At 41.5% G+C, this 27,459-nt stretch overlaps 1 protein-coding gene across 7 annotated transcripts in view; it reads left to right on the top strand.

The window, feature by feature from the left end:
* CHD7 (chromodomain helicase DNA binding protein 7) overlaps positions 1-27,459 on the top strand; it is a 185,290-nt gene that overhangs the window by 18,490 nt on the left and 139,341 nt on the right. The window lies entirely within an intron of this gene.

Raw genomic sequence — 27,459 nt, 5'->3', positions numbered from 1 at the left:
GCTTGCTTTGTTTCTTAGTAAAGAGAACATGGAAATGAGCAAATGAGCAACGTAAAGATTTGCAGAGCCTTGGTGTCTAGTAGTATGACTTGACTTCTCTTTTCTTCCTCTTTTTCTTTTCTTTCTTTTTGAGGCAGGGTCTTGGTCTGTCACCCAGGCTGGAGTGCAGTGGCACAGTCACAGCCCACTGCAACCTCTGCCTCCTGGGCTCAAGTCATCCTCCCACCTCAGCCTCCAGAGTAGCTGGGACTACAGGCACATACCACCATGCCTGGCTAGTTTGTGTATTTGGAGAGATGGGGTTTCACCATGTGGCTCAGGTGATCCTCCCAAAGAGGTGGGACTACAGGTGTGGGCCACTGCCCTGGCCGACTCAGGAGCTTTCAAATAAACATGGTGCGTAACACATTTCTTGGTGTTACAGTGAACAGTATGCAACTTGAGAGCAATTAGATATTAGCATATTTAAATAAAAGATTGTGAAATTATGATTGTGGCAACTACCTATAGAACATTTTGCTGGTGGTATCTTGGTCAGAGTTTTCTAGATTTCCCTATGTGTCATGTGGTTAAATATGTAGTGGTTTTAACATGGCAGTGAGGATTTAAGGTATAATGAAGTGTAGGAGCTGTGCTTTGTATGAGATGACAAGGGCATATCTATTTTGTTCCATAGATTTATTTGTCTGAGGTGATATAACCCAATATCTTAATGTCACCAACAAATTATGTGATCATCCAGAAGAACTGAAATATTTCAAACATTGATGATTTAACTGTTTTGTTTCTAATCACCTAGAGGGAGCCAGCGTAATGTGATAGGTCTTATTTTATTACATTTCACTTAAATTTTTTTTTTTTTTTTTTAAAGCCTGGGATAGCCTGTTCTGGAGCCAGCTCTGTCTGTCCCATTGCTATGGAATATACTGTAGCTCCTCTATTTCCTTCCCTAGAGCCTCTCAGTACTCTTGGATGAAGTGGGAGAAGTTGTAGAAAATTATAATAAATAGGGAAAGACCTTAAGGAGTTTCTAGTCCATCTCCATTTCTATCCCATGCTCCCAGACTTCACGTGTCATCCGTCACATTCTGCTTTCACCTGCGTAACAGGTTAGATGGCATTGTTTTTTCTTGTTTATTGTTTGGTAACTTGAGATTATTTCTTTTTTTTTTCTTTTTCAAGATAGAGTTTTGCTTTTGTTGCCCAGGCTGGCGTGCAGTGGCATGATCTCAGCTCACCACAACCCTCCTGGGTTCAAGCGATTCTCCTGCCTCAGCCTCCCGAGTAGCTGGGATTACAGGCATGCGCCACCATGCCTGGCCAATTTTGTATTTTTAGTAGGGACGGGGTTTCTCCATGTTGGTTAGGCTGCTAGGCTGCTCTTGAACTCCCGACTTCAGGTGATCTGCCCGCCTCGGCCTCCCAAAGTGCTGGGATTACAGGTGTGAGCCACTGTGCCTGGCAACTTGAGATTCTTTCTATGGAAATATTTTAAATTCCAAACAACCAAATTTTAGAAGATGATTATGAATGAAACTAAATACTAAATTAGTACTTGGTGATTGCTTGCCTTAGGCTCTTTCTAACCTATTCTGCTTTTCACCTTCACAAAATGTTAGAAGCTTACCATCTTAGAGTAATTATAACTGCTGATGATTGTTCTGGAGTAGGTGTATGTTACTTAACAGGTTGTGGAGCTTGTCAGTTGATGCTATGTTGAGAGTGTACTGACCTCACAAGAACTAAGATTTCATATAGATCTCAGTCCAAACTAGAAGATAAAGACAATATTAAGCCCCAAGGCATCAGCACCACGGAAGATTACTGCATTTGGCCTAACACAATGAGACGATGCCATGATGTTAGGTGACTGAATAGTTGGTAGCAACTATTACGTTGCTCATTTTAGGTAGCAACCTAAAAGTCCTGCCTGGTTGGGTGCCGGCTGGTGCCCATTTAGCCAGTCACATGGTCTGTCAACATGCAGCTTTATAATGCCAGATCTGCTGTTGGCAGCCATTGGAGGCAGTATAACCTAACAGTTAAGAGTGGGAACTGCAGTTAGAACCTGGTTCTAATTTAGACTCCTCACTGTACCATAGTATTTTGGGAAAGCGACTTAAGTTCTGAAGAGGGCCCAGTGCCGGACACACACACACTGTAAGTGCAACGAGGACGATGATAGCAGTGAGGCGTCAGGGGTACAGCTTTGGCAGGTTGTCACTGCCTCAGAGCACGGTGCTTCTCACAAGTGGCACGCTGCTCACAGAGCACAGGCTGCTCATTTGAATTCTGTCTCAGGTTTTGAGCTGAGTGAGGTTGTGATAACGTTATGTTTGAGTTGGAAAGTGAATACAAGATACATGCTGACTTATACTTGATGCAATTCGGAATCCATTATGTGAAAGTAACAGATAGGTAGCAACAATCTGACCAACTCAGCAGACTGTAGGTACAATTTTTTTAAAAAAGATTGACAACTGATACATCTTTGTGAGCAGCAGCAACAGTTTAGTCACTGTTTCCAAGAGAGAGCTGTGTGTAAAATGTTCACAGGTTATGTAGTACTGAGTGTGCAGTAAATGGTCATCATGGTAGAAGAGATCCCAGCTCAGATCACCAGTCTTTTCAGTCACATGGATTCATTCATTTGTGGAAAGTCTTATAATCAGTATCTTTACTTGTGGACCATCCCTTTTGTTTCCCAAAGTAAGTGTAAGTCCTTAAGGTTACGTGGATTATTTTTGCCTCTGTTTTTCTAGCTAATTATACTTGGATGTTTGGTTAGGACAGATGGGATCCGCTAGTTTTAATGGAAAGGGCATTCCTTACCTGAAGATTAATTGTGGCCCCTCCACTTACACAGTCATTACAGTGTGGATTACTTTATTGCATCATAGTTCTTTTGTGTAACTGTCTACCTTATATAATGGGAATATTTCCTGATACTCTTTTCTTGGACACCTTTTTATCAGACAATTACAGTTTTTAAAGAGTGAATTTTATTTGGAAAGGTAGGTTTGGGTAAGGAAAAAACACTGTTGGTTTGAAAGGTATCTGGTTTAGTAACAGTTCCATGTGAACCTATGAAATATTTTTAACCTTCCTGGAGATCTTGAAAAGTTTATCCTGCACTCTTTTTGGGGAGAGGCAGCCATCATCATTTTGGCTTGTTTAATTTTTCTGTAGGGCACATGTGTCTTGATGTAGGGTTGTTTTCTGCACCCAGTGCCAATCCTTAAGTTCTGGTGTTGTGCTCTGCAGAGTCATGAGGAGTGGAGGCTGTGCCTTCCTGCAGTGGTGTTTTCTGGAGGTATTATAGAACAAAATAGAGAAAAAACATGGACTTTAAAAGTAGTGGGACCTATAATCAAATACCAGCTCCTCCACTCACTAGTTTTGTGATTTGGGAAGAGTCACTTAATTGCTTTCAGTTTCCGCATTTACAAAATATAGGCAGATAATATTCAGGCATAGTTGTGAGGATTATATGGGGGCAGGTGGTGGGTGGGTGGGTGAGAGGGTGTATGATGCAAAGCCCCTGGCGCAGTGCCCTTTCCACAGGGAACACTTACTAAATGTTAATTACTTTTTCTTCTGCTTTAATACTAATTTTCTGTATGTGGTGGGTATATAATCTGGAAAATATAGGATATTCTTATTTTAGATATTCTTTCTTTTTAGACTAGGTATTCCTCCTACTTTTTACTTTGGTGTAAATGTAGTTATTGTATTCATATCACACATTGTGTCTTATAGCTCTTGTTTTGGTTTTCTCTGACTGTCCTTTCCGACTTCACAGAACAACTGGAATCTATGTAGTCCTTTAAGTAAATAAAGCTTTTAATGCTAAGAGCGTCAAGCAATAAGCTTGTGAGAAGGTGGAGACTGTGATCTTGGTTGTAAACATAAAAACGAAATCTCTTACACCAGTCTTTTCCCTGTTACAGCTTTCCAGTTGCTGGTGAATAAAATGCAAAAGTGACAAAGAATTTGCATATATTCTTAGGGACCAATAGCTTCATTCTCATAGTGAATCTTATTAGTTATCTTTTGCTGTGTAACAAACTACACTGAAACTTGGTGGCTTAAAAGAGAAGCCATCTATTTAGCACATACTTTTGTGGGTTGGCAGTTTGGATTGGTTTCAGCTGGACTCACCCCTGCATCTCTGGTCAGCTGGTGGCTGATAGTTAGCTGGGGCCATATGTTTGCATGTGAGAGAGAGTGAGCGAGAGAGCGCCACATATTTCAGCAGATTGGCCCAGGCTTATTGACATGGTGGCAGAAAAGAAGGCCACTGTGGTGCTCAAGCACTTTTCGTATCTGTTTGCCTGAAGTTTGCTATTGTCTCTCTGGCCAAAGCAAGTTGCATGGCCAGGCAGTGTAGAAGGGAATACTCCAGGGAGGCCCAACATATTTGGCCACCACTGCGACCATCTTCTACAGAGAATGTACGTCTCTCTCTCTTTCTCCTCCTTCTTCCTTTTTCTTATTGTGGTAAAATACACATCAACCATTTTTAAGTGTACAGTTCAGTGATACTACATGTATATTCATAATGTTATGCATCCATCACCAGCATCCATCTCCATAACTCTTGTAAAACTGAAATTTTATACACATTTCACTTCCCCACATGTGCATATCTCTTAATTCTTCTGTAAAATGCCTTTGACCAGTGATTGGTCATATAGCACCAGAATGAAAGGCCTGGGGAAGAACATGTTAAAATTCATCGCTTTCTCTTCCTCTTATTGGTCAAGGTAGGGTTATGGATAGGAAATGAGAGAAGAAAACAAAACAAAAACAGAAGACTACTTGTGCTTTCATTTTCTACTCTCCCCCCACCACCCGACTGAAAAACCAAATTCGCGATACTTCAGTAACTGGAACCATGAAACGCTCTCATTTTGTTTAGCCACGTTATAAAATTAATGTTACCTTTCTGTCTGTGAGTACAAGCTGATCCATGACCTTGTCCCACCCCTTTATGGAAGGACTGTCCCGCCAACAAACAGCCCTCCCATCCTGGGATCATCTTGGCAGCTGCTTTGGATTTTAATTGACTAAACTGCCCACCTTCCCTCTATCGAGCCAGCTATCAAGCCTGGTCTGTTATTCTGCTGCATCTCTGAAACAGCTCATAAACTCCTACCTCTCCCTGAGCGGAGTCAGATATAACTTCGCTCTGCCAAGTGAGTCTCGATTTAACCATGCCTCAGTTCCTGGGTCCACAATGTAAAACTTTCTCTTAATCTTTCAAGGCCCTCTGCTTGCACCCCCTCTTTCGTCCAGTTCTTTTGTTCCTCCCCAGTGTCACCCAGCTCCATTTGTGCCATTCTCTGACTTATGCCATCTTAGGGCTTTTTTCCCCTGATGCTCCCTCCCCTGCCCCTTTATTAAAAACTCCTGTTGTTAAACGCACTCATAGAAAAATTTCTCCCTTGTCTGAGTTTCCTCAGTACTCATGTCATATATTTTGTCTTACTCTTCCCAAGGTATTGGCTATAGAATTTATTGTTTTGTGTTTATTTATTAATCCAAAAAAGTATTCATGTATACCTGTGGGCTGGGCACCATGATGAGTGTTGGGGATGCAGGGGGGAACACAGTTATACTATGGGCCCAAGGCTGGTGGACAGTGGGCCAAATAACCACACAAACCTGTGTAAGTACAACTGTAATAATTGCTTGAAAAAAAGGAGCAGTGATATCATGGAGTGGGTAACAGAGGCATTTAACTTAGTTCAGAAGATGTAGAAAGACTCACCTGAGGAAGGCAAGCTTGGGCTGGGGTCTTCTTGCCCAAAGGTTCTGCGGCTACACTGGGACAGCTTGGTCTGTACCCCAAGAGCAAGGGGAAGGAGTTACTCTGGTTGTACCATGTGCATAGATTGGAAGGCCTGGAAGGGGAAGACCATTGCATAGTCCAGGTGAGAGGTGGTAGTGATTTGATCTAGTGTGGTGTGGTCTGGCTGTAAGCAGAAGTGGGTGGGTCTGAGAAAGATTTAGCAGGTAAAATAAAAAAGATTTGATGATGAGTTGGGTGTGGGAAACCACAGGGGCAGAACGTGTCCTAGGTGACACATGGATTGCTGCTTTGCCTAAATGGCGGATATTCATGGGGCCACTCCTAACCCATATGGTGCCTTTGCAACTTAACAAGAGGTACCCTTTCTCTTGAGCACATGGCTTGGCTAGTGGAATACTCGCTGGAATTTTACACTCTCTTGCTTCCTCTAGTCCCTTGTGTAGTGAAGGGACTGTTCAGTCACATGCCTTACAGTCACTTTACTTACAGCAGCCCCTGGACAGTCACCAACATGTAGGCTTTCTAACTTTCTCACCTGGTTAGGATAGGAATCTCATCTGCATAGGAGCTCTGAATGTGATATAAAATCTGATCCAATTGAGAGGTGAGCTATAAAGGACTATATAGGAAGGAGAGAGTAAAGGGTAATTGATTGTGTAAGAGTCCTGAAAGGTAGGTAAGTGTGGAGTCTAAAAGTGAGGGAATAGGTCTCGGCCTGGAAGAGCATAGCTGTCCTGGAAACAAGGAGGCAGGAGGAATGGATGGGTACGGATGTTAGTGAGCCTGCGCATTTGGCTTTAGGAACTCCCACAGTTAGCTATCAGAGGGGCTCCTATTTTCTCTACAAAGTAGGAAATGAAATTACTTGTTTATGTCTTGCTTCTTTAACCAGAGTATAAATTCACTGAGGACAAAAAGGTATGTATGCATTAACATGCTTATTTGTTCTTTCACAGTACTAGTTTGATACTTAATGTTGGATTTCATTGAAAATTGGACTCATTGAAAAATCAGACTTGTTACTTGGGGTTAAATAAGACATTGCATCTAAAAAATGACTCACCCAGTTTGTAAAAATGTTAAACACCGTAAATAGGTGCCATATTAAATTATTGCTAACTCCTTCCTGAATGTTACCAGTTTAATTTATGATTAGATGTCCATAAATAAATCTTATTGAATAAAAATGGCAGAATTTGTGCTAACAGTTTGGTGCCTGGGCTTTAGAGAAATGCACACCACTTGTACTTTGAGATATAAAAATAAAGTATAAAGATAATGGTGATGCATGTAGAAGAGAAACAGGGAGAAAAGTGAACTGCTTGGAATAATAGCTTTTTATATCAACTCCTATGAATTAACATATAATAAAATGAGTCACATTTGTACTGTGTTTTATTGCTTACCAGGCATTTTAATACATGCTGGCACAGTAATCCATATAGAAAAGGTGGCATTTTATAAAAGAAGAAACTTTGGATTTCCCCAAGAACATGTATACAGTAGACTGATGAGACATCCTTGATTCTAGGTCTTAGGACCTCAAAGGAAAGTCAAGAGCCTTTCACCCTGGGCATCCTAAAAGGATATATATATATATTTTTAAATGGTCCTGAGCTATGCAATTCCAAAGGACATGGAGACTCTAATGGAAACACACAGACCCTTTTAAACCGTGGTGATTACATTCATTGGATCTGATTGCTGTTGAGTGATGTAGCGAGCTTGATGATTCATATGTTTTTTTGTGTGAAATTATTTAAAGTTTGAATCTGGGTTAGGTAGTTGAACGATTATGAATTGCTTAAGTTGATAATGTTCAGGAAGCAGTTAGGAATAATTTCATGTGGCACATCTTAGTAGTATTTAATATTTTTACACGGTTGATAAAATAGTGAGTTTTATGATGCCACGAAATATTTTTGTGCTTGACTAGAATTTTGCATATAGTTTAATAAAAATAATTTAAACAATATCCTGAAACAATGTCTGAACAGTGTAGGTGATGAAAGAACAAGGAGTAATACTAGACTACTTGTTATATAATTACATATTAGGAAACTTCTTTTTAATAGAGGATTTTGCTCTAATTATTGAATACTCAGAAGTAGGGGTTAGAGCTGTAGCATATAAAAAGACAAATTTGAGAGTATCACATTTATCTTCAAATTTTAAGGACAAAACTATAGTAATTTATGATTTGGTGATTTAAGAAGTTTGAAACCCCTCAGTGGAAATATTTTGCCATTTAAAAAAGTTGACATGCTGGAAGTTAGTTTTCCTATATGAAAAAAGAAAGTTATTTTAACATTGCTTAGTAATCTACAAAGATCTTTTAAAAATATATATATTTATTATACTTTAAGTTCTAGGGTACCATGTGCACAACGTACAGGTTTGTTACATATGTATACATGTGCCAAGTTGGTGTGCTGCACCCATTAAGTCATCATTTACATTAGGTATATCTCCTAATGCTGTCTCTCCTCTCTCCCCCCACCCCAGAACAGGCCCCGGTGTGTGATGTTCCACATCCTGTGTCCAAGTGTTCTCATTGTTCATTTCCCACCTATGAGTGAGAACATGCGGCAATCTACAAAGATCTTTTAAAATAACATATTAGTATTAAGATTCTGTGTAGCAGCTCTGAATAGGATATAAAATCTGATAAATATTAGTAAGAAACACCTTTCGATGCTGTCTGGTATGGTCTTAGAACTTGCTTATTCATGCATCCACAGAGGCTGAAATATGCAAATATTGACAAAACTAGATTTATTGATAGTGATTTCAATTACAGTAGTGTGATCCTCTATATCCAGCAGTCTCCCTTGACTGGCAGCTCTTCTGTGGAAAGGAATTTGCTCGCTTTCCCTGAGTGCTCTTCTGTGGTCCTGCTAGATTTGGAGATCGTCATTTACTGTCTGACCTAGTTCACACACATGTTCCCTGTGAACCAACTTAGATGTCTGTATTAATGTAACTGATAGCTCATTTACTTACTAATGGATTGGATAAATAAAAAAAAAGTTTACCAGTTACCCTTGTATAAGAATCTACTTTGAGGGGTTTTAATAGTAACTGGGAAGAATTGATGACCAGAATTGGGTAACTATTAATAGATGACCAGCACTTGTTTACTTTTAATTTATAGCATCAAGTCCCATCTGACACATCCTGTGTACATTTAAGTTTTTGAATAGAAATTTAAACTGTATTTGAGGGTAAAAGAAATCTTTAGTTATAATTTATTCATATCTCAAAAAAAGGGAAACTATTTGAGATGATTGAGATTTTAACTTGCTGGACTATATAGTAGCCATTTCAGTATAAGTATATGGAAGCATCACGTTGTACCTTAAATACAATTTTCAAAACCCAATTTTATGGCAAAGCAGGATGCCAGGTACATACAAGTTTGAATAAAATGCTGTGTATGTCTGTCAAAGCATTAAGACCTCAAGTGTTTATTATATGTAGCCAGTTAAAGTGTGGGTGAGGGTTCCTGGAGGAATTAGCTTTTGTGCAGGATTTAAAGAATCTACTATAACCAGAGAGAGCGGTGATAAAGGTCGAAGGGCAGTGCGTAAAGCAGCCAAGTTTTGTATTTAGGAACCAGGAAGAATTTGGTCTAGGTGAAATAGAGAAGACACGAAGATGCCCAAGGAGGGCTTTTTGAATGAATCTGGGATTATTTTTACACTGGGAAGGGTGACAGCTGAGCTGTGCTTTAAGTATGAGGTATTCAAAATCACACCTGGCTTTCTCCCCAACCATTCTCCAAGTCACCCAGGAATACAATCGCCATTTCATCTCTGACTTTCTCTCCTGTTGCAATCCTCCATATCCAGAATGTTGGCAAAGTCTGTAGATTTTATATCCCTGCATTGCCTCTCACATCCTGCCTGCATTTCAGTGTCTACTGCCTTCTCTTCTGGACTTCTGCAGAGACTTCTCAGGCTCTCTGGTGCCTGCATCTTATCGGTTCACACTTCTGGACACCCAGCTTTGCATTTAACCCTTGAAAACAGATTGCCTCCCTTCACCTGGGATGCAGGCCTCCCCTACTGCCTGCCTACATTTCTAACTGTAGGATCTGCTCTTCTTTAAATATAGTCCACAACAGGCCTAACTGGATTATTCGTGGTCCCTAAACACTCAGTCGTCTCCCTCTTCCATGCCTCTTGCTTTTGCTTCGCCCTATTTCAAGTACCATTTTGTCCACTCAAACCCAGCTTTGCCTGTCGAAATTCTGCTTGTTTTCAGGTTCTGTTTCAAATACTACCTCTTCTGTAAAGCCATTTCTGACTCTTTTCAACCGAATGCAACTTCCTTACCTTGTATTGTCCTTTCATTCTAGTTATATGGGGGCACATGTCCCTATGTACATAGGCTGTGCAGCCAGTAAACACACAAGTGAGGTGCAGAGGTAAATAAGGCAGCATCTTACGACGCCCTAGTGGCTCGCCTGTCTCTGTGGAGACGTTGCTGGCCCTTCCTTTCCTGGGGTGACTCATTGCTCTGTTGCTCCTCTCTCTGACTGAGACTCTTTCCTTTAGCAGGATTCCTAAGATTTTATTGCACTTCATTATCTACGTTCCTGCTTTCTTCTTTTACATTATAAGCTCTTTGAAGGCAGCCTAGGGCTATTTTAGTATTTTCCTATTAAAGGGTTAAGGTCTGATTTCTAAAATAGGTAGCTTCATTGTAACGTTACCTAAGCAATAACCCAGGTGCATTTGTGTAGCTTGTAATATTTTGATAATTTGATAAAATGGTGGATTCCCTTGAAGGGAATCTTGCGTATGCTTGACTGGAACTCAGCTAAATTAGAGGAAGGTGGAGATGATAAACATAGTGTAAAAATCACCAACGTTTATTCACTTTATTTTTGTATTCCTGTAGCAGCCAGCAAACAGCTTAGAATAGTAGGCTTACAGGTTTTGGTTGAATTGAAAATTAATAAAAACTCTTAGGTAAAAGTTACTTGCAAGTAAAATATGCTGAATGAGTGTCATTGTTGCTTTCTTTTTTTGCTTTTCTGACTAGATTGAGTTCATTAAGAATTTGTTTACTTTTAATTTGTAGTATCAAGTCCAATCTGACATATCCTATGTACACTTAAGTTTTTAAATAGAAATTTAAACTGTATTTGAGGGTAAAAGAAATCCTTGGTTGTAATTGATTCATATCTCAAAAAAAGGAAAACTATTTGAGATGACTGATAATTTAATTTGCTGGACTATATAGTAGCCATTTCACTGTAAGTATATGGAAGCATCATGTTGTACCTTAAATACAATTTTCAAAACCCAATTTAATCTTCAATAGCAGTGGTAACAGAAAATGCCATTTAAAGATAGCAATTCTCCTACAGAATTTAAAATGTGTCTTATAGTAATAATTTGTATAAATTTATGTATACCTGATTTGTTAGTAATGGAGTATTTAAGATTGGAGATCATAAATATGGGTTGCTGGAAATACTTTTCATTATTTTTTTAAATTTCAGATTTTTATTCCCTTAGTATTGCTTATAATACAAAAATCCACTCCATTTTGGGGGAAAGAATTCTCCCAATGTCACTTTTTTTTTTTTTACACCTTGTTTAGATGAAATGTTCTCTTCTGTTCACAACAGTGGGAGGAGGCAGTGGGAAAGAGGGCATTCAAGAAAGACGTTTTAGATTTCAAAATACATGTTCTTAGTTGATCATAATTCTTGTGCAGACTTTGAAATGAAAACTTTTTTTTTTTTTTGGTCATACTGATGGTGATAGTCCAAGTAGCTGTATTCGGCTGGGCAACACAGAAGGCACTCATCTTTGAAGCACTAGCCAGCCCATAGAGGGCAGGTGCCATGCGTGCAGTGCACACAGTTATGTATGGTGTCGATTCACTCAAGACACCCCATTTAGCTCTGTCTCTGCCTGTGGAAGATGGACATCTTTCCTTCTTCACTGTACCATCTGTATCAAAGTTGATAAAGTGCCTTTCTAACGTGTAATTGATTTCAAGATTCAAAAACTCAGTGTCTTTTCTGTTGTTAAGAACCCAGATTCATTTTTATCAGCTTTCCACTGCCCCTTGACATGGTTTTCCATACCCAAATCCTTAATCTTGAGGTATTTTAAATGCAAATATTTGTCATGGATGATTAGCCTGAAACCCGTTGGATTTAAAAATGGTGCATTTTAAAAGAAGAGAACACAATGTGTACCTCAGAGAGCAGTGTGATTGTAAGGGGGCAACACCAAGACTTCACTTAGGAACAGCTCCAGCTGCGATGGCAATGCATGGCTGTGATGGCCAGCCCCTACTGTCCTGCATAAAAAAGAGCTGGAAAATGCATGCTATGTGCAGAAACCCATCTGCACAAGTTCACCTAGGCAGCAAGAGATGCACAGGAAACTATTGAGTTTGTTAGCTTTGGAAAGTTACACTGGGCGATAAAAGAGGGTGATAAAACATATTTTTTTAATTCCTAGTGTTCTTTAACGTTGGGTTTTTTTCCTTTTTTATATCATAAGTTACTTTTACACTAAGTAAAATAGACCAGTTGACATTTGGTGAGCGTGAGGCTGTGATAACCTGTGTTCCCTACATTTCTGCTCCGTGTACAAGTACCTCTAAGATCTTGTGGACAAGGAGGGCTATTAAAAGGCTGTGACTGTCCAGCTTTAAAGTGTAAACATTGAATAACTATTTACTTTGTATTTAAGGACTTTTAGTAGTAGGCTTAGTTATAGTCCCACATCACAATTTTAAAGGAAAAAGTGATAACTCCTGGGGAAAGCATCTCTATGGCCTGCAGAATTCCATTTCCTTGTGGAGGAGATGAGAAGGTTATAATGGAGTCCAGAGCAGTTTCAAACCAAACTGTAGCAGCCTCATCAGATACAGCTTGGCGGCCTACTGACTTATAATGAGGGTGGCATGTAATTAGAAATTGTCCCTGTCTTTTCTGAGTACTGATGAAAACTATGGCTCAGAGGTTAATTCAAATAATAATTAATATTGGTCTCTGTCAGTACAGGGTGGTAATGAAATCTTAGGTTATTTGATGACTTTGACTTTAAATGTTGAGCGAGGAATAGAAATGGTGTTACTCCTCTCGCTAATTGTGGGGCAGCTCCAACAACTGAACACTGTGGTAACGCATGCGATTTGGAAGATGTCAAGTACAAAATTTCTTTGTAGCCTATAATTGCCTACCATAGAAGTTACAACATGAGACAGACATATTAGCATTATTTTATTTTCTAGAGTGATAATTATTTTAGAGTGAGGTATTAGGAAGGCAATTGATCCTACCGTTGTAGATTGAGACGCTTTTGTTGGTGTCCCATTTTTCCTACTGTATGTGATACATAGTATCCAGAACAAAATTACCCATTCAACCTTAACAGATTGCGTGTGCACATTAATCTGAAAACAAAACCACCAAATGGCTGGTTGATTATAGAGAGCCTTGACTGTCCTTTTCAACCTTGAAAGTCATTGATTCTGTAAGTTGGTGCAGCACATTTGATGAACATCTTCCATATGCAGAGGTGGGTGTTCCAAATGATGCAGAAGATACATAGTTGATTTAAGAAGGTTATTTGGAAATACATAGGTATCTGTTAACGCAGATTAACTGTAGCTTTTAAAGCTGCAAATGGCAACTACAGTTGTTTCATTAAAATAATTTTGGTGGAAGGGAGATGTTTAGGCAGGACCGTTTAAAAAAATAATTACAGATGCTTCATTACATAACTTGCTTTAAAATTAGTTGGTTTTTTTTTTTTTTGAAATGTTTGTTGACTGAACTTCTACAGCTTAATCACGGAGGGTGGTGTTTGGTATCATTCTAAGCAACATCATATTTTATAGGGAAAAATAATAGGAAAAAAGAAGAATTTTTACAATGTTCGAGTACTCTGAGATGCTTCGGATACCCAAACAGCAGAACCTTTCTAACATGTAAAAGTAGACACGAGCAGAATCGGCCCTCCTGCATCCCTCATCAGGTCCATTAACTCAGGCCTGCCTTGTTTATTCACATTCTCACTGGTGTTTCCCATGTCCTGTATTATTTAGCAGCAAATCCCAGGTAGCATAGTATTTTATTTTAAAATACTTCCAGTAGTATCACTAAAAGGGAAGCTGGCCGGGTGCAGTGGCTCATGCCTGTAATGCCAGCACTTTGGGAGGCTGAGGCAGGCAGATCACCTGAGGTCAGGAGTTCGAGACCAGCCTGGCCAACATGGTGAACCCCCATCTCTACTAAAAATATAAAAATGGCTGGGTGCAGTGGCTCACGCCTGTATCCCAGCACTTTGGGAGGCTGAGTGGGGAGGAGCACCCGAGGTCAGGAGTTCAAGACCAGCCTGGCTAATATGGTGAAACTCCTTCTCCACTAAAAATACAAAAAAGTAGCTGGGTGTGGTGGCGTGTGGCTGTAATCCCAGCTACCTAGGGTCTGAGACAGGAGAATCGCTTGAACCCGGGAGGGGAGGTTACGGTGAGCCGAGATTGCGCCACTGCACTCCAGCCTGGGTGACAGAGTGAGACTCCATCTCAAAAAAAAAAAAAAAAAAAAAAAAAATGCTGGGCGTGTTGGCAGGTGCCTGTAATCCCAGCCACTGGGGAGGCCGAGGCAGGAGAATTGCTTTTGAACCCGGAGGTAGAGGTTGCAGTGAGCTGAGATTGTGCCACTGCACTCCAGCCTGGGCAACAAAGTGAAACTTCGTCTCAAAAAAAAAAAAAAAAAAAAAAAAATCTTTCCAGATTAAATTGCTATAGAGATTTTTGTGGACATTTTGGTTTTTGTTTTTGTTTTTTGTTGTTGTTGAGACAGCGTCTCACTCTGTCGCCCAGGCTGGACTCAGTGGCGCCATCTCCACTCACTGCAACCTCTGCCTCCTGGGTTCAAGCGATTCTCCTGCTTCAGCCTCACTAGTAGCTGGGATTACAGGCGTGCGCCACCACGCCCGGCTAATTTTTGTATTTTTGGTAGAGACGGGGTTTCGCCATATTGGCCAGGCTGTTCTCAACTCCTTACCTCGTGACCCGCCTGCCTTGGCCTCCCAAAGTGCTGGGATTACAGGCGTGAGCCACTGCGCCCGGTCAGAAATTTTTTTTTTTAATTGAAAGGCAGTACTATATTTGAGAAGGGCTTCGTAAGCATGCTTTCTTAGCTAGAATATAGAGGGTGATAGGCAATTGTTGGACAGTTAGGATCAGTAGGTTTAATTTGATTTCAGCAGCAATCCTAGAATTCTGAAATGAGAATGACAGGGTCAAAACATTATTTTATTCACAAAAGCAACGTTCTCTCTACGGTGTCAGTGTTAAGATTGTTTGGAGGCCAGAGGTTTGGAGGAGGTGGTGGGCGTTGATGAGGAGCTCTTCTAGGGCTGTTGCTGCCTGGGGTAAACCAACACATATTCCAGGAGAAGCCAGGGAAAATGCATCCCACTGGGATCTAAGTGACCTTTCCCACAAGACCAGGTCTTGTCACTTCTCAGCTTAACATCTTAGATCGGCTTCTCATTGCCTGCCTGAATATGAGCCAGGAATTTCGATGTGATTTTTTTCCTTCTTTTTCTTATTTTGCTTCCCCCTCCCGCTCCCACTCCCAACTCCCGTTTTCTTTCTTTGTAGAAAGATGGCAGACGTAAATAATCTTCAATAAAAAGGCAGTTAAGAAAAAAAGGCATGCCTTCATTCCAAAACTCTCAGGGCTGCTTGCGGGGAGCGCTGGGGCAGAGCCAGGCCTCAGCGGGCGGGGTGGGCCGGGCTGGGCTGCGCTTCCGGGATGGGTCAGCGCCCGGAGCCCGCGCGAGGACATGAGGACGGCAAGCGGGCCCCCCGGGGGCGGGGCGTCCCCTGGGCCAGACGCAGGGCGGAGCGGGGTCATCGCTGGCACGCGGAAGGCCCTCACTGCCGGCACCGTGGCCTCCCACCCACTCGGGGCGCTCGCTTCACCTCATGCCCGCCTCAGTGGCTCGGGGCCCGGAGCTCCGGCCACTTCCTGACCGGAAGGCCGCGCCCCACCTGGCCTGACAACATGGCGGCCGGGAGGAGGACCCCACACAGCCAGGCCTCCGGACGCTGAGACTGGGCGCAAAGTGGGCAGGAGTCAACGAGGCCATCTCGCGCCCGTACGCACCGCTGTAGGGTCATCTCCAGCGCTGGCACCTGGCTCAGCCCTCAGCCTTCCTGGCCCCTGGGCTTCTCGAAATGGCCACACTACCCCCTATTCGCGGCCTGGGTCCGCCCTTTCTTGGCCTCAGGTGCTGCACAGGCCACGCCCTCTGCTCTGAGCCGGAGCCCTTCTTGCCACCTGCCCTCCCTCATGGCTCCCGCTCTTCCTCACTCTAGTCGTCTCGGGAGGCCTTCTCTGGATGGAGCCCCGGCTAGGTCCCCGTAACTTGACCTCAGCAGCCTGTTTTGCCTTCGTAGCCCACAGCCCTCTTGTAATTCTGTGTTCCAGGTCTGCCCAGGGGAGAAGGGGATGGTAATGCCTGTTGCTGAAATAGCTCTATCAGAAAGGTGCTCAGCGGATGAATGAATGAATGAATGAATGAATGAATGCGGTGGGGCGTGAGGGCGCAGGCGCCATAGTGGGGAGGGGCAGGAGGGAATATTCTGCCGGCAGCCACAAGAATAGGAAAGAGAAATACTCTGTCCGAATGGTTTGTTTTTTTTGTGTTGGTGGGATTGCTCAATGCATGGCTCTTCTTGATCAGTGAGATACGTGATTGGAGAAAGACATTAGGGTTTTATAGCTGATGTTAAAAAATAAGAGCAGCCACATTGACACTGCTTCCTGAGACCGATGAGAGTGAAGAGCTAACAGCTTTGGGCTAAACTTTGGAGTGCATTTTTATTAATAAGGCTAGATGAACCATCGCTGGCTTTCCAGTTGTATGTATCCCTCATAGAATCAGACACCAACTTAGGGAGGGGCCTTTCCAGTACACAGAGGGCTCTGCCTTTTTTTTTGGGAGTCTTGCTTTGTCGCCCAGGCTGGAGTGCAATGGCCGATCTCACCTCACTGCAACCTCCGCCTGCTGGGTTCAAGGAATTCTGCATCAGCCTCCCAAGTAGCTGGGATTACAGGCACCTGCCACCACGCCCAGCTAATTTTTGTGTTTTAGTAGAGACAGAGGTTTCACCATGTTGGTCAGGCTGGTCTCAAACTCCTGACCTCAGGGGATCCGCCTGCCTTGGTCTAAAATGCTGGGATTACAGGCGTGAGCCACCGCGCTCAGCCCCGTCCTCTTTTTGGCTTCCACTTGGCCAGAGGAGCTTCCCTTTGGGGCCGTGTCTGAGTCATGTTAGCCGCTGGTTCAAGGGAGCCATCTGAAACTCCTTGGAGCAGGGTTTCTTCTGTATATGGCAGTACTCTACCTTAGAAAAACAAAACAAACCAAAACGTCAAGTTACATGGTATAATGGAAAAAAGCCCTACACTTGGGCTGGAAAATATAGGCCACTATTTTGTTTCTAATACCACTATGTATATGGACAGAACAGTTAACTGTCCACGCCCTGTGTCTTCCTTCGTGAAAGGTGGTGACACTGTACTTTCACAGCCTACTTCATAGGACTTTGGTGCAAAATGAGACAGCAGATGTTAAAGTACCTTCCGAGACCATTGTTTTCAGAACCTTCATCACATTGTGGTATTAGAAACCTTGGAGTCCTCGTTGACTGTTTCACAAGCTACACTGAATTTGTTCTCAAAGCCTCTGGCTCTGCCTTCAAAGTATATGCAGAATCTGATACCTTTTCTCTCCACTTCTACCACCCGGGTCTAAGCACCCTTTTTTCCTTGCCGGTGTTACTGCAGTGGCTCCCCAACTGCTCTCCCTACTGCTGCCTGTGTTGCCTGCAGTCTGTTTCCAATGTTAGCTGTCAGAGTCATCTTTCAGAGCCAGAGCTGGATCATGTCCCTCCTCTGCTGAAAGCACTTCCGTGACTCACCTTCTTGAGGCAAAACCTCAGCCCTCACAGAAGCACCCTCTGCTCCAGCCTCCGCCATCCAGAATCTCATGGGGCGCCACACTTTGTCCTTGCTGTCCTTTAGATGCTCAGGTACCAGTTCCCCTCTCAGTCTCCACAGTTGCTCTGACCTCCTCAGACACTGTCAGGGCCTCGTAGGGCCTGCTGGGCCGACTCCTCAGTTCCTTCCCGATCGTACATAACTATCTTCCCTGTGAGGCAATCCCTTACCACCCAATTTAAAATTGCACCCCCTTCCTCCAACCTGTCCCCCTGCTGTGATTTGGTTTTTCTTTCTTACTTACCTTTTAGTTATTTACTTATTTATTTTGTTTGACTCTCTCCACAAACAAAGCTTAATTAAACTGCATGAAGGAATCGTTGTCTATAATGTTTACTGATGCATCTCCAGTGCCTAGAACAGTGTTTGACAGATGGTAGGTGCACAATACATATTTGTTGCTTAAAATTATATGGGAGCTAGTCATTAGAGGAAAAAATGTCTTCGGCTCTCTGTAGCACACTTTTTGCCATAGTATAGCTGATGAAACTTTGTAAGCAAGATAGCAAATATTGTTATACTATAGTGGCTTTCAGAAATTAAAGACAGTATTTCTCTTTGAGACAGTCCTAATTAGCAAATTACACATTTTTCCCCTCTTGTTACATCTACCTTAAGCCTTTTTTTTTTTTTTTTTTCTGGAGTAATGCATGAATGGTGGTAGGTCTTCCCTCAGGTCGTTGCATCTGGGTACATAATGTTCGTTTGTCTCATTTACTGGTGATATGTACTTTGATCACTTGGTAAAGGTGAGTTATTCAATTTGAAAAGAAAATTATTAGAATAACATTAGTTTACTGTCAAGTTGGAATTATAGTGACTTGCTTGCTTGTAAATGAAAGACAGTGTGTCATCGTGGTGTTTTCCATTTAGTTATACTTGTTGGCTGCAGAATAAACACTTTGGTTATTAGACTTAGCAATAACTTTGTGTAGAACTTTTCTGAGGGCACAAAGTTATTTCACATTTTTCATTTCAGAGTATTTCTAGCACTATGTATTTTGTTTATCTAGAGAGAAAGTAACTGTAGTTTTGATATAGGTCAGGCCTTGCAGTGGCACAGTATGTGACCCTAGCTTCTTTACTGTTACTTTCCTTTTGGTCATGCTACAACTCAGGTGGTTATGTAGTTAAACCTTATGGGTGTAGGGGAAGGGCAGGTGGCATGAGCTGAAAAGTGTAAAGTAACTGCCCCTGAAAGTTGATTGATTGAAGGTTCATTGTACAGTCATGTGCCATATAATGATGTTTTGGTCAGCGATGGGCCACATATACAACAGTGGTCTCATGAGATTATAATGGAGCTGAAAAATTCCATTGTCCACTGACATCGTAGTCATCATAATGTAGAGCAACACATTACCCATGGGTTTGTGGTGATGGTGGTATAAACGAACCTACTGTACTCCTGGTCTTATAAAAGTACGGCATGTAAAATTATGCTCAATACATCATATTTGATAATGACAGTAAATTATGTTACTGGTTCTTGTATTTGCTATACTATACTTTTTATTGTTATTTTGGAGTATACCCCTTCTACCTTTTTTTTTTTTTTTTTTAATTTAACTGTAAAACATCTTCAGGCAGGTCCTTCAGGGGATATTCCAGAAGGCATTGTTATCATAGGAGATGACAGTTTCATGCCTGTGATGGCCTCCGAAGACCTTCCAGTCTTCAGAATGGGACAGAATGTGGAGGTGGAAGACAGTGATATTGATGATCCCAACCTGTGTAGGTCTAGGCTCGTGTGTATGTCTGTCTTAGTTTTTAACAAGAAAGTTTGAAGCTGGGCGCAGTAGCTCATGCCTGTGATCCTGGCACTTTGGAAGGCCAAGGTGGGTAGATCACCTGAGGTCAGGAGTTGGAGACCAGCCTGGCCAACATAGCGAAACCCCATCTCTACTAAAAAATACAAAAATTAGCTGGGTGTGGTGGCAGGTGCTAATCTCAGATACTGGGGAGGCTGAGGCAGGAGAATCTCTTGAACCCGGGAGGTGGAGGTTGCAGTGAGCCGAGATTGTGCCATTAAACTCCAGCCTGGGAGACAGAGTGAGACTCCATCTCAAAAGAAAAAAAAAAAAAAAGAAAGTTTGAAAAGTAAAAAACTAAACTAAATTAAACATCTAAAAGTACGAAAAAGCTTTTGGAATAAAGATATAAAGAAAGAAAATACCTTTGCATAGCTGTGCAATGTGTTCGTTTTTTAAGTTGTAAAAGAGTCAAAAGGTTAAAGTCTATAAAATAAAAAAGTTACAGTAAACATAAATTTATTGAAGAAAGAAAAATTAATTTTCATAAACTCATTATAGCCTAGGTGTACAATGTTTATAAAGTCTACAGCAGTGTGCAGTAACATCCTAGGCCTTCATATTCATTCACTGCTCACTCACTCACTGACTTACCCAGAGCAACGTCTAGTTTACAAGCTCCATTCATGATAAGTGCCCTTTACAAGTGTATCATTTTTAATCTTTTATATTGTATTTTTGCTGTACCTTTTCTATGCTTGGATACCATTGTGTTGCAGTTGCCTACAGTATTCTGTAACATGCTGCACAGGTTTGCAGCCTAGGAGCAATAGGCTGTATCATATTGCCTAGGTGTGTAGGAGGCTGTACCATCTAGGTTTGTGTAAGGGCACTCTGTGATGTTCGCACAAAGATAAAATCACTTAGCGACACATTTCTCAGACTGTATCCTCATCATTAGGTGACACATGACTATGTTTACAGGTAGCCCCTTGCATTCTAAACTAACACTTGAGTGATGCATGACACTATTTGGATATGGGAAAGGATTTGTCACCCACAGGGTAGGAAACTGCAGATTGGCAGACTTCATTTTTTGATTCAAGTAAGTCTAAATTATGATTGCAGATGAGTAGGCTGAAAATATTTTGTAAAGTTCCAGAGCAGGAATATGGAAAACTTGGACACTTTTCATTTTGAAGTTCCACAATTGTTAGATTTAGATAGATAGATTGATTTTATGTCTTTAAAATATTTGGAAAATGTGTGGGGGCTCAAAGGTTTATAAACTTTTTTTTCAGAATTTTCTTGAAATGGATGTCAGTCTCAGACTGACACATTCTTACATTATTAGTATTGATTAAATATGTTAGGAGCTAGTTTGTCTTGTCCATGAATTATTAATTGGTCAAACCTTTGTACTGGGCACTCTGGGAGCCCTGGGGTAATAAAGCCCTGGGGTAATAAAGGTGTACAAAGCACATTCTGCGCCTGCCCTCAGGGAGCTCCAGCACTGGGGGACCCTCCCCATACGGTGGGCAGTGCGGCTCAGCTCCAGTGAGCGCTGTGAAGGAGCAGAGTCCATTGTGAGATGAGAAAATCAGGCAACCAACTTCTCATCCCCACAGGTCTTCCTGCTTACCTGAAAGGAAACTGAGGCCTTGTGAGGGTTATCAGCTAGCAGAACTTGGATGGACACCAGATCTGTTTGACAAAGGCAAAAAAATCATAATAAATTATTTTTCTAACATCTGGCTGATTGTAAGTATGGTTATTCGAAAATATTCAAGCCATAAAACATGCATCAAGTCGAAAGTGAAAGCCCCCACCCCTGATAAATTCAGGTACGTTAATTAATCTTCTAGGTTTTTAATGGGAGAAAGGTTGCAGAGTGTGAGCATATTATAGATACGCAGCTCCTTTTTTCCCGAAATACTGTGGCTGATCTTTTCATACCAACACACAGAGCTCTGATTTTTTTCAGCGAGGTCAAATGACTGTGTCCTGTTCCATATAACTTCACTTATCTGTCCTCTTTCAATGGCCGGTTGGGTCATTTCAGTGTTTCACTATTGAAAATGGCACGGCTGTAAAGATCATCAGCCTTTTATATACTTCTCTTTGCACATTGGGATAAATTCCTAGACAGGGGTATTACAGGGTCACAGACTATGTTCATTATAAATATGGTACATGTTCCTGGATTGGCCCCAGAAAGGCCATATCAGTTCACATTCCTTTCAGTGGTGTACGAGTTACTTTTTTTTTTGCACTCACCAACTGTGGACCTTATTGTCTTTTGCCAATTTGATAGGTGCCTTTCTTTTATTACCAGTGAAGTCAAGTATCATTCCATGTGTGTTTTTGGCCTTCTGCGTTTCCTTAAAGCCTGTCCTCTGCACCATTGTGCTGTTGAGCCTCCAGCTTCTGTGATCGCCCTCCGTGACTGAATATCATCGCCTTGAGCCTGTGCACCCTTCTCCGTTCTGGTAGAGAGAGAGTGAAGGCTAAGACAGCTGTCTCTGAAAGCAGTCTCAGGGATTATTTCCATTGCTGCTGCTTGCCAGCAGTGGCTCCTTGGCAGGCTACTTAACCTTTGAGCCTTCAGTTTCCATTCCTCTAATGGGGGTAACAAGGATTAAATGAACGAGTGCATCTGAAGCCTTAGCACAGGTCCTGGCATGTGAGTAAATGTCCAGGAAATGCTTGCCACCGTCAGCAGCAGCACCTGTGTGGGAAACTACTTTCCCTCCTCCCTTTTCTATGGGAGTCCCTTAGAGCCCTGCTCAGCAGCCTGGATCCTCATCAGTTCTGGGATTCCCTTGGTGGCTGCTGCTTTTCCAAGTGGACCGTTTTCTCTTTGTCATTCCATGTCGAGGGCTGTGAAGTGAGGTCCTGGACCAGCAACATCAGCTTTGGCATGGAGCCTGGGCATTTTCCTTCTGGTTGATCTTATGGATTGAATTGTGTCACTCTCTCCCACCCAAACTCATATGTTGAAGCCCCTAATCCCCAAGGCAATTGTATTTGGAGACAGGGCCTTTAGGGAGGTAATTAAGATTACATGAGGTCATAAGGTGGTCGTAAGGTAGGATCCTGATCTGACGGGACTAGTGGTCTTATACGAAGAGGAAAAGAGAGAGCCGGCTCTCCCAGTTGACAAAAAAGAGGCCATGTGTGCACACAGTGAGATGGTGGCTGACTATAAGCCAGGAGAAGAGGCCTCAGAATGCACCCTGCCTTGCCAGCACCTTTGTCTTGGACTTGCAGTCTCCAGAACTGTGAAAAATAAGTTTCTGTTAAAGCCACCCAGGCTGTAGAGTTGTCATGGAGCTCTGGCCGACTGAGATTGTTGGAGAACCACAGTCCTGGTGGTTGGGTGCCTGCCTCAGGCATTATTGTTTTTAGGCCAGTGGTTTGTGCGTCAAAATGCTTGGTAAAGCAGACTTCCAGGGCTTACTCCAAGAATTTCAGATTTAGGATTGACATGAGAAGTCACATTTCTAACCGGTTCCCCAGTGGTGCTGATGTTGCCGATGCTGGTCCATGTTCAGAGAACCACTGGTTTAGGTGGTATGTCTTAGAGGCTTCAGGCAAGCACTGGGAGACTTGGGGTAAGGATAGTGGCTCTCTCGCCCAACTAGGAAGTAGTTTAAACTCAGAGCCTCAGTTGCATTATCTGTATAAGGGTGATAATATTTATTCTGCTTATTTCATGGGATTATTGGAGTCAGATGCATGAATGAAACTTTTTAGGTCCTCCTGCTCTTCATACAAAGTAGTTGGGTTGGGGTCGGGGATGTTGCATTCTTTTTGCAAAAAGAGAAGAACAAATGAAATGCTGAAGTATTCTAATAGTAAATTATAAAGCAAAAGTAAGGTATTTCCTTCCTTTTTCTTCACCAGATACGGCCTGGTCATCTGATTTGCTGGCTGCTTGGACATTGGTCTTCACCCACTTCTTTTCTCTGCAATCCCCACAGCAACTTCTCTTAAAAGCCAGGCAGTTTAGCTAAGAAGCCTTTATTACAGTATCTGTGGCTCCTTATTCTGGCCCTGCCTTGTCAAGGATGCCTGTGGCTTTTTTGGTGATTGAGACAGTGGAAATTATTGAGTTTCTAGGTCTACTCCCTGGTTACGATTGTGGTCATGCTTTTCATGTCCAGGGTATTGTAGTTGAAAGGTCTTTTTTTGGATTTCTTTTGCCATGCTTAAAATGTTTTGTGTTGTACAAGTTTTAAATATATAATTACTGGCATATTATATTTTCAACAATGTTATCAACCAATAATAAGGTTGCTTATCATTTAGAGCTATGGTTTTCACATGAGAACCCCAAAGAGCTTTGGTTTATGTTGGTTAGATCTATGGATATTAATACATTTGAAATTAAATCTAAGAAGTATAAAAATATTTAGTTTAATATCAATATAAATCCAGTACAAGTTAATATAAATAGCATAACTTTTGTTTTTTAAAACAAAAGTTGTTGACAATGAGTGACATTCCTTCCTATGTTTATGAATCTCTTTAATGCCTGGTTTGAGAAAACAGCTAGATTCTCATAGCTGCTTCTACATTCAGTCTGTTACAATATGTTATTTCGGTTGAAGAACATGAAGAAAATCTGGTCTCATGTGGACATGTAATTAAAAAAGGAGGAATTTTTGAATAGCCTTCTCAGATAATTTGATACTACATCAAAACTCTACAAGGGGTAGCTTCTTAAAGGTTAGTTTCAATGTGGAATCTAAAATTGTGTGATTGAAATTTCCGTGCTTGAGTTCATTAAAATCTATTGGTCTGTCTTGCACTTTGAATGGATCTTTTCACCATTCATGGTTTTATAACATCGTTCATTGGTAGTTTGGAAAATATTGGTTTAATGAGTTACATAAATCTTTCAAATGCTGGCATATTTTATTTTTTTTAAATTTGTATTTGTTAATATTACCACCTATCTAATCAGAAAGCCTTTAAGTATCAGAAAACTGTCAAGTTCTTGGCGGTAGATACAGGTTTTCCAAAATTCCTATTTTATTCGAATACTCATTTTATCATTGGCAACAAAACTGTCAGTTGTTTTCTTGGAAATAACAGGCTTATTTTGTTCATTTTTGAAATGTTTGCCAAATACTCAAGTCTGTATAACCATAGTTTTTCAGTTGTTTTTTTCTCCCCTAGGTAAAACTGGTGGTCTTTGAAAAAAGCCTGCACCTCAGTTATACAATCTACTTCTCCTCTACCTCGAATGGAATGGTTACTGACATTTAACCACTATCTAGAAGGAATGTAGGAATGATGGCATAGAGAACACATCTCTGTATAGACAGGCTACTCAGAGCCATTTGGGGGAAGCAAGTACTCTGCTGGTTAAATGCAAAAAACCTAACATAGTTGACTTAATATGCCAGAAATTATGTAAATGAATGTTGTTTCCTTCAACATAGTGACCTTGGAGACGGGACACCACATGCAGTGATAACGCGAACGGTTAGAACGTTTCTAGAATGCCACCTTATTTGGAGTTGCTTCAAGTTATGACTTTAAGCTTACTCCATAGATTGTGTTTGGATGTACTGTTTTAAAGTTGTAAGGCCTCAAATGCTTGTTAAGTTTTTCCCAATTATATCTAAATATAGTTGACTAGTCTGCGAAGACCCTGTTGTGTAGTGGAGAAATTGTGGACACATTTTTTAGCAATTTAGGATATTTATCACACAGGACCCAGCACCATGCAGAGCAAGCATAATTCTCAGAGTCAGACCTGGGTCCTCACCTCTGCTCTGCCACTGACTGGCTGGGTGGCCTGGAACAAAGCATTTGCTTTCTCACTATTTCTCTGTGAGGTTAAGTAGTTGGCTTAGGTCTCAAGTCTTTTAGCCCTCATGTTCAGTGATTCAGAGATTCTAGAGGCGTGACAGCAGTATTCCCTTCATAATCTGGAAAGGTGGTTCATCGGGGGTTTGCTCCACAGCCTTCCTGTCTCTTTCGGCCAGCCTGTTTCTGGCCTAGGAAGACAGCAGACTTTGTGTGGTTGTGATTTTTTAAAGGCAGTGTTTAATTCTTACTACAGCACAAGAATTCAGAACTTGGGTAACAGCATTTGAGTATTGTAGATTATCAGCTCCTGCAGAGATACCCTGTATGTTTGGGGTTAAACTAGGAGCAAGGAAAGTTGGGTGACTAGATTAAGGTTGGTGCAGGATAGCAGGGAGAACAACTGACATTTGCTGACTGCCACATGCAAGGCATTTTGTTAAAAGCCACTTGTGACAGTTAAATGAATGGCTTCCAAGTAGCCTTGTGAGGGAGGTGGTGGAGGTGATGGAATGCAAATTTTCATAGATGAAGAAGGTGAAGTTTAGAGAGCTGCTTTAATTTGCCTGAGGCAAGGAGAGTGTTTGAGCCAGATCTAGCTGGCTTTTTACAACTGGTTTCCCCCAAATTTCTCCTTTTTTCTGCATCCGTTCCCAGCCATTATATTCTGTTTTTCATTTTTCTCTGTGACTATTTTAAGCTGTTCTAAAGTGTTGGAGAGATGTCACAATTGGACATCAATAATCTTTGAGAAGTGCTGATTTTATAAACTTTAAGATTTATAAACTTAATTTTTGATAAAGGCCAATAAAAACTAAAGAAGAGAAAATGCTGATGTTAAGTCATAGGCCTGTGTTGAGATAGATGGCCCAGGGCTATTAGATATATGAAATTGAGGGCAGATAAGCTTTGGGACAAGCAAGGACAGAATGTGCAAACCTGGCATTCAAGTGTTTACAATTTGCCTTTCCATATTGAGAACAGAAATTCAAATTTTGGTGGATTATTTGTTTAAAAGAACTGTTACCTTTTACTCCTTCAGCAAGTGCATTCATGTACCTGCTTTATCCTAGTCACAGCGATAAGTCCTGGGGATAAAGAGGGGCAGGAACCCATAGCCCAGGGCCTCTCAGAGCCACAGGGCTCCCAGCCAGCAGCTTGAGTTCCTAAACTCTGGATTCCAGATGTGCGGAAATGCACTGATGGCAGGTTGTTAGGGATGGAGATGTCTTAAAGGAATGTTCGGTTATCTCTCCTGAAGGGTTTTAAAAATTGTGGAAGTCAAGATCAAGGATGAAGATGAAATTTCTTGTGGTTTCTTGATGAGAGATCTCTTCTATCTGCATAGTTAGGAATTCTGAGTAGTATCCCAAAGTGTACCATCAAGACAGATGATAGAGAGTTGAGTTTTTATATTTATTTTATATTGCTAAGCATATTTTTTGTTAGGGATTTGAAGTAGTTAAGTCATCCTCGCAGCATCCCTGGGAATGACAGTTGACATTAAGCTATTTTATTATTGGAAAAGGAAATTATGGAGGTTACTTCTCACTCAGATTTTTTCAGCAAATAATTGGGAAATGGAAAGAATATATTAAGCATCTGCATTATAGGATGCCCTTGCAGTTACATTCTGAACCCTTGAATTGTTATTTTGATGGAAGGGTTACTGTTGTGTGGCAGAGAGCTTATATTGTTAGTGATTAGGGAGAGATTGTGTGCTGCCAGACCTGTTTAGGAGTAAAGGGTAGTGAGAGATTTCACTCTTCTGAGAAATTTGCTTCAGCTGACTCGCTTGTTTTAGGACCAACACACTCCAGGCTTATGGAACTGGGTCTGGGAGGTACCTGAGCCGTTTTCCTGGAGGTGGTGCTGGCAGGCGTCCCAGTGCCAACTTCCCTTCCTCTAGGTGGGGAGCAGGGGGATTTCCTCCAATGAGAACAAGCGAATGTGTTCTGAGAAGTGATGGTTTACAACAGTTGGCATCAGAAGTACACAAGTTTACTACCAAAACCAGG

The sequence above is a fragment of the Symphalangus syndactylus genome, chromosome 7 (genome assembly GCF_028878055.3).
Source record: "Symphalangus syndactylus isolate Jambi chromosome 7, NHGRI_mSymSyn1-v2.1_pri, whole genome shotgun sequence".
NCBI lineage: Eukaryota > Metazoa > Chordata > Mammalia > Primates > Hylobatidae > Symphalangus > Symphalangus syndactylus.
Note: the sequence above shows the minus strand (reverse complement) of the source record. Positions and strands in the feature narration are given on the sequence as shown.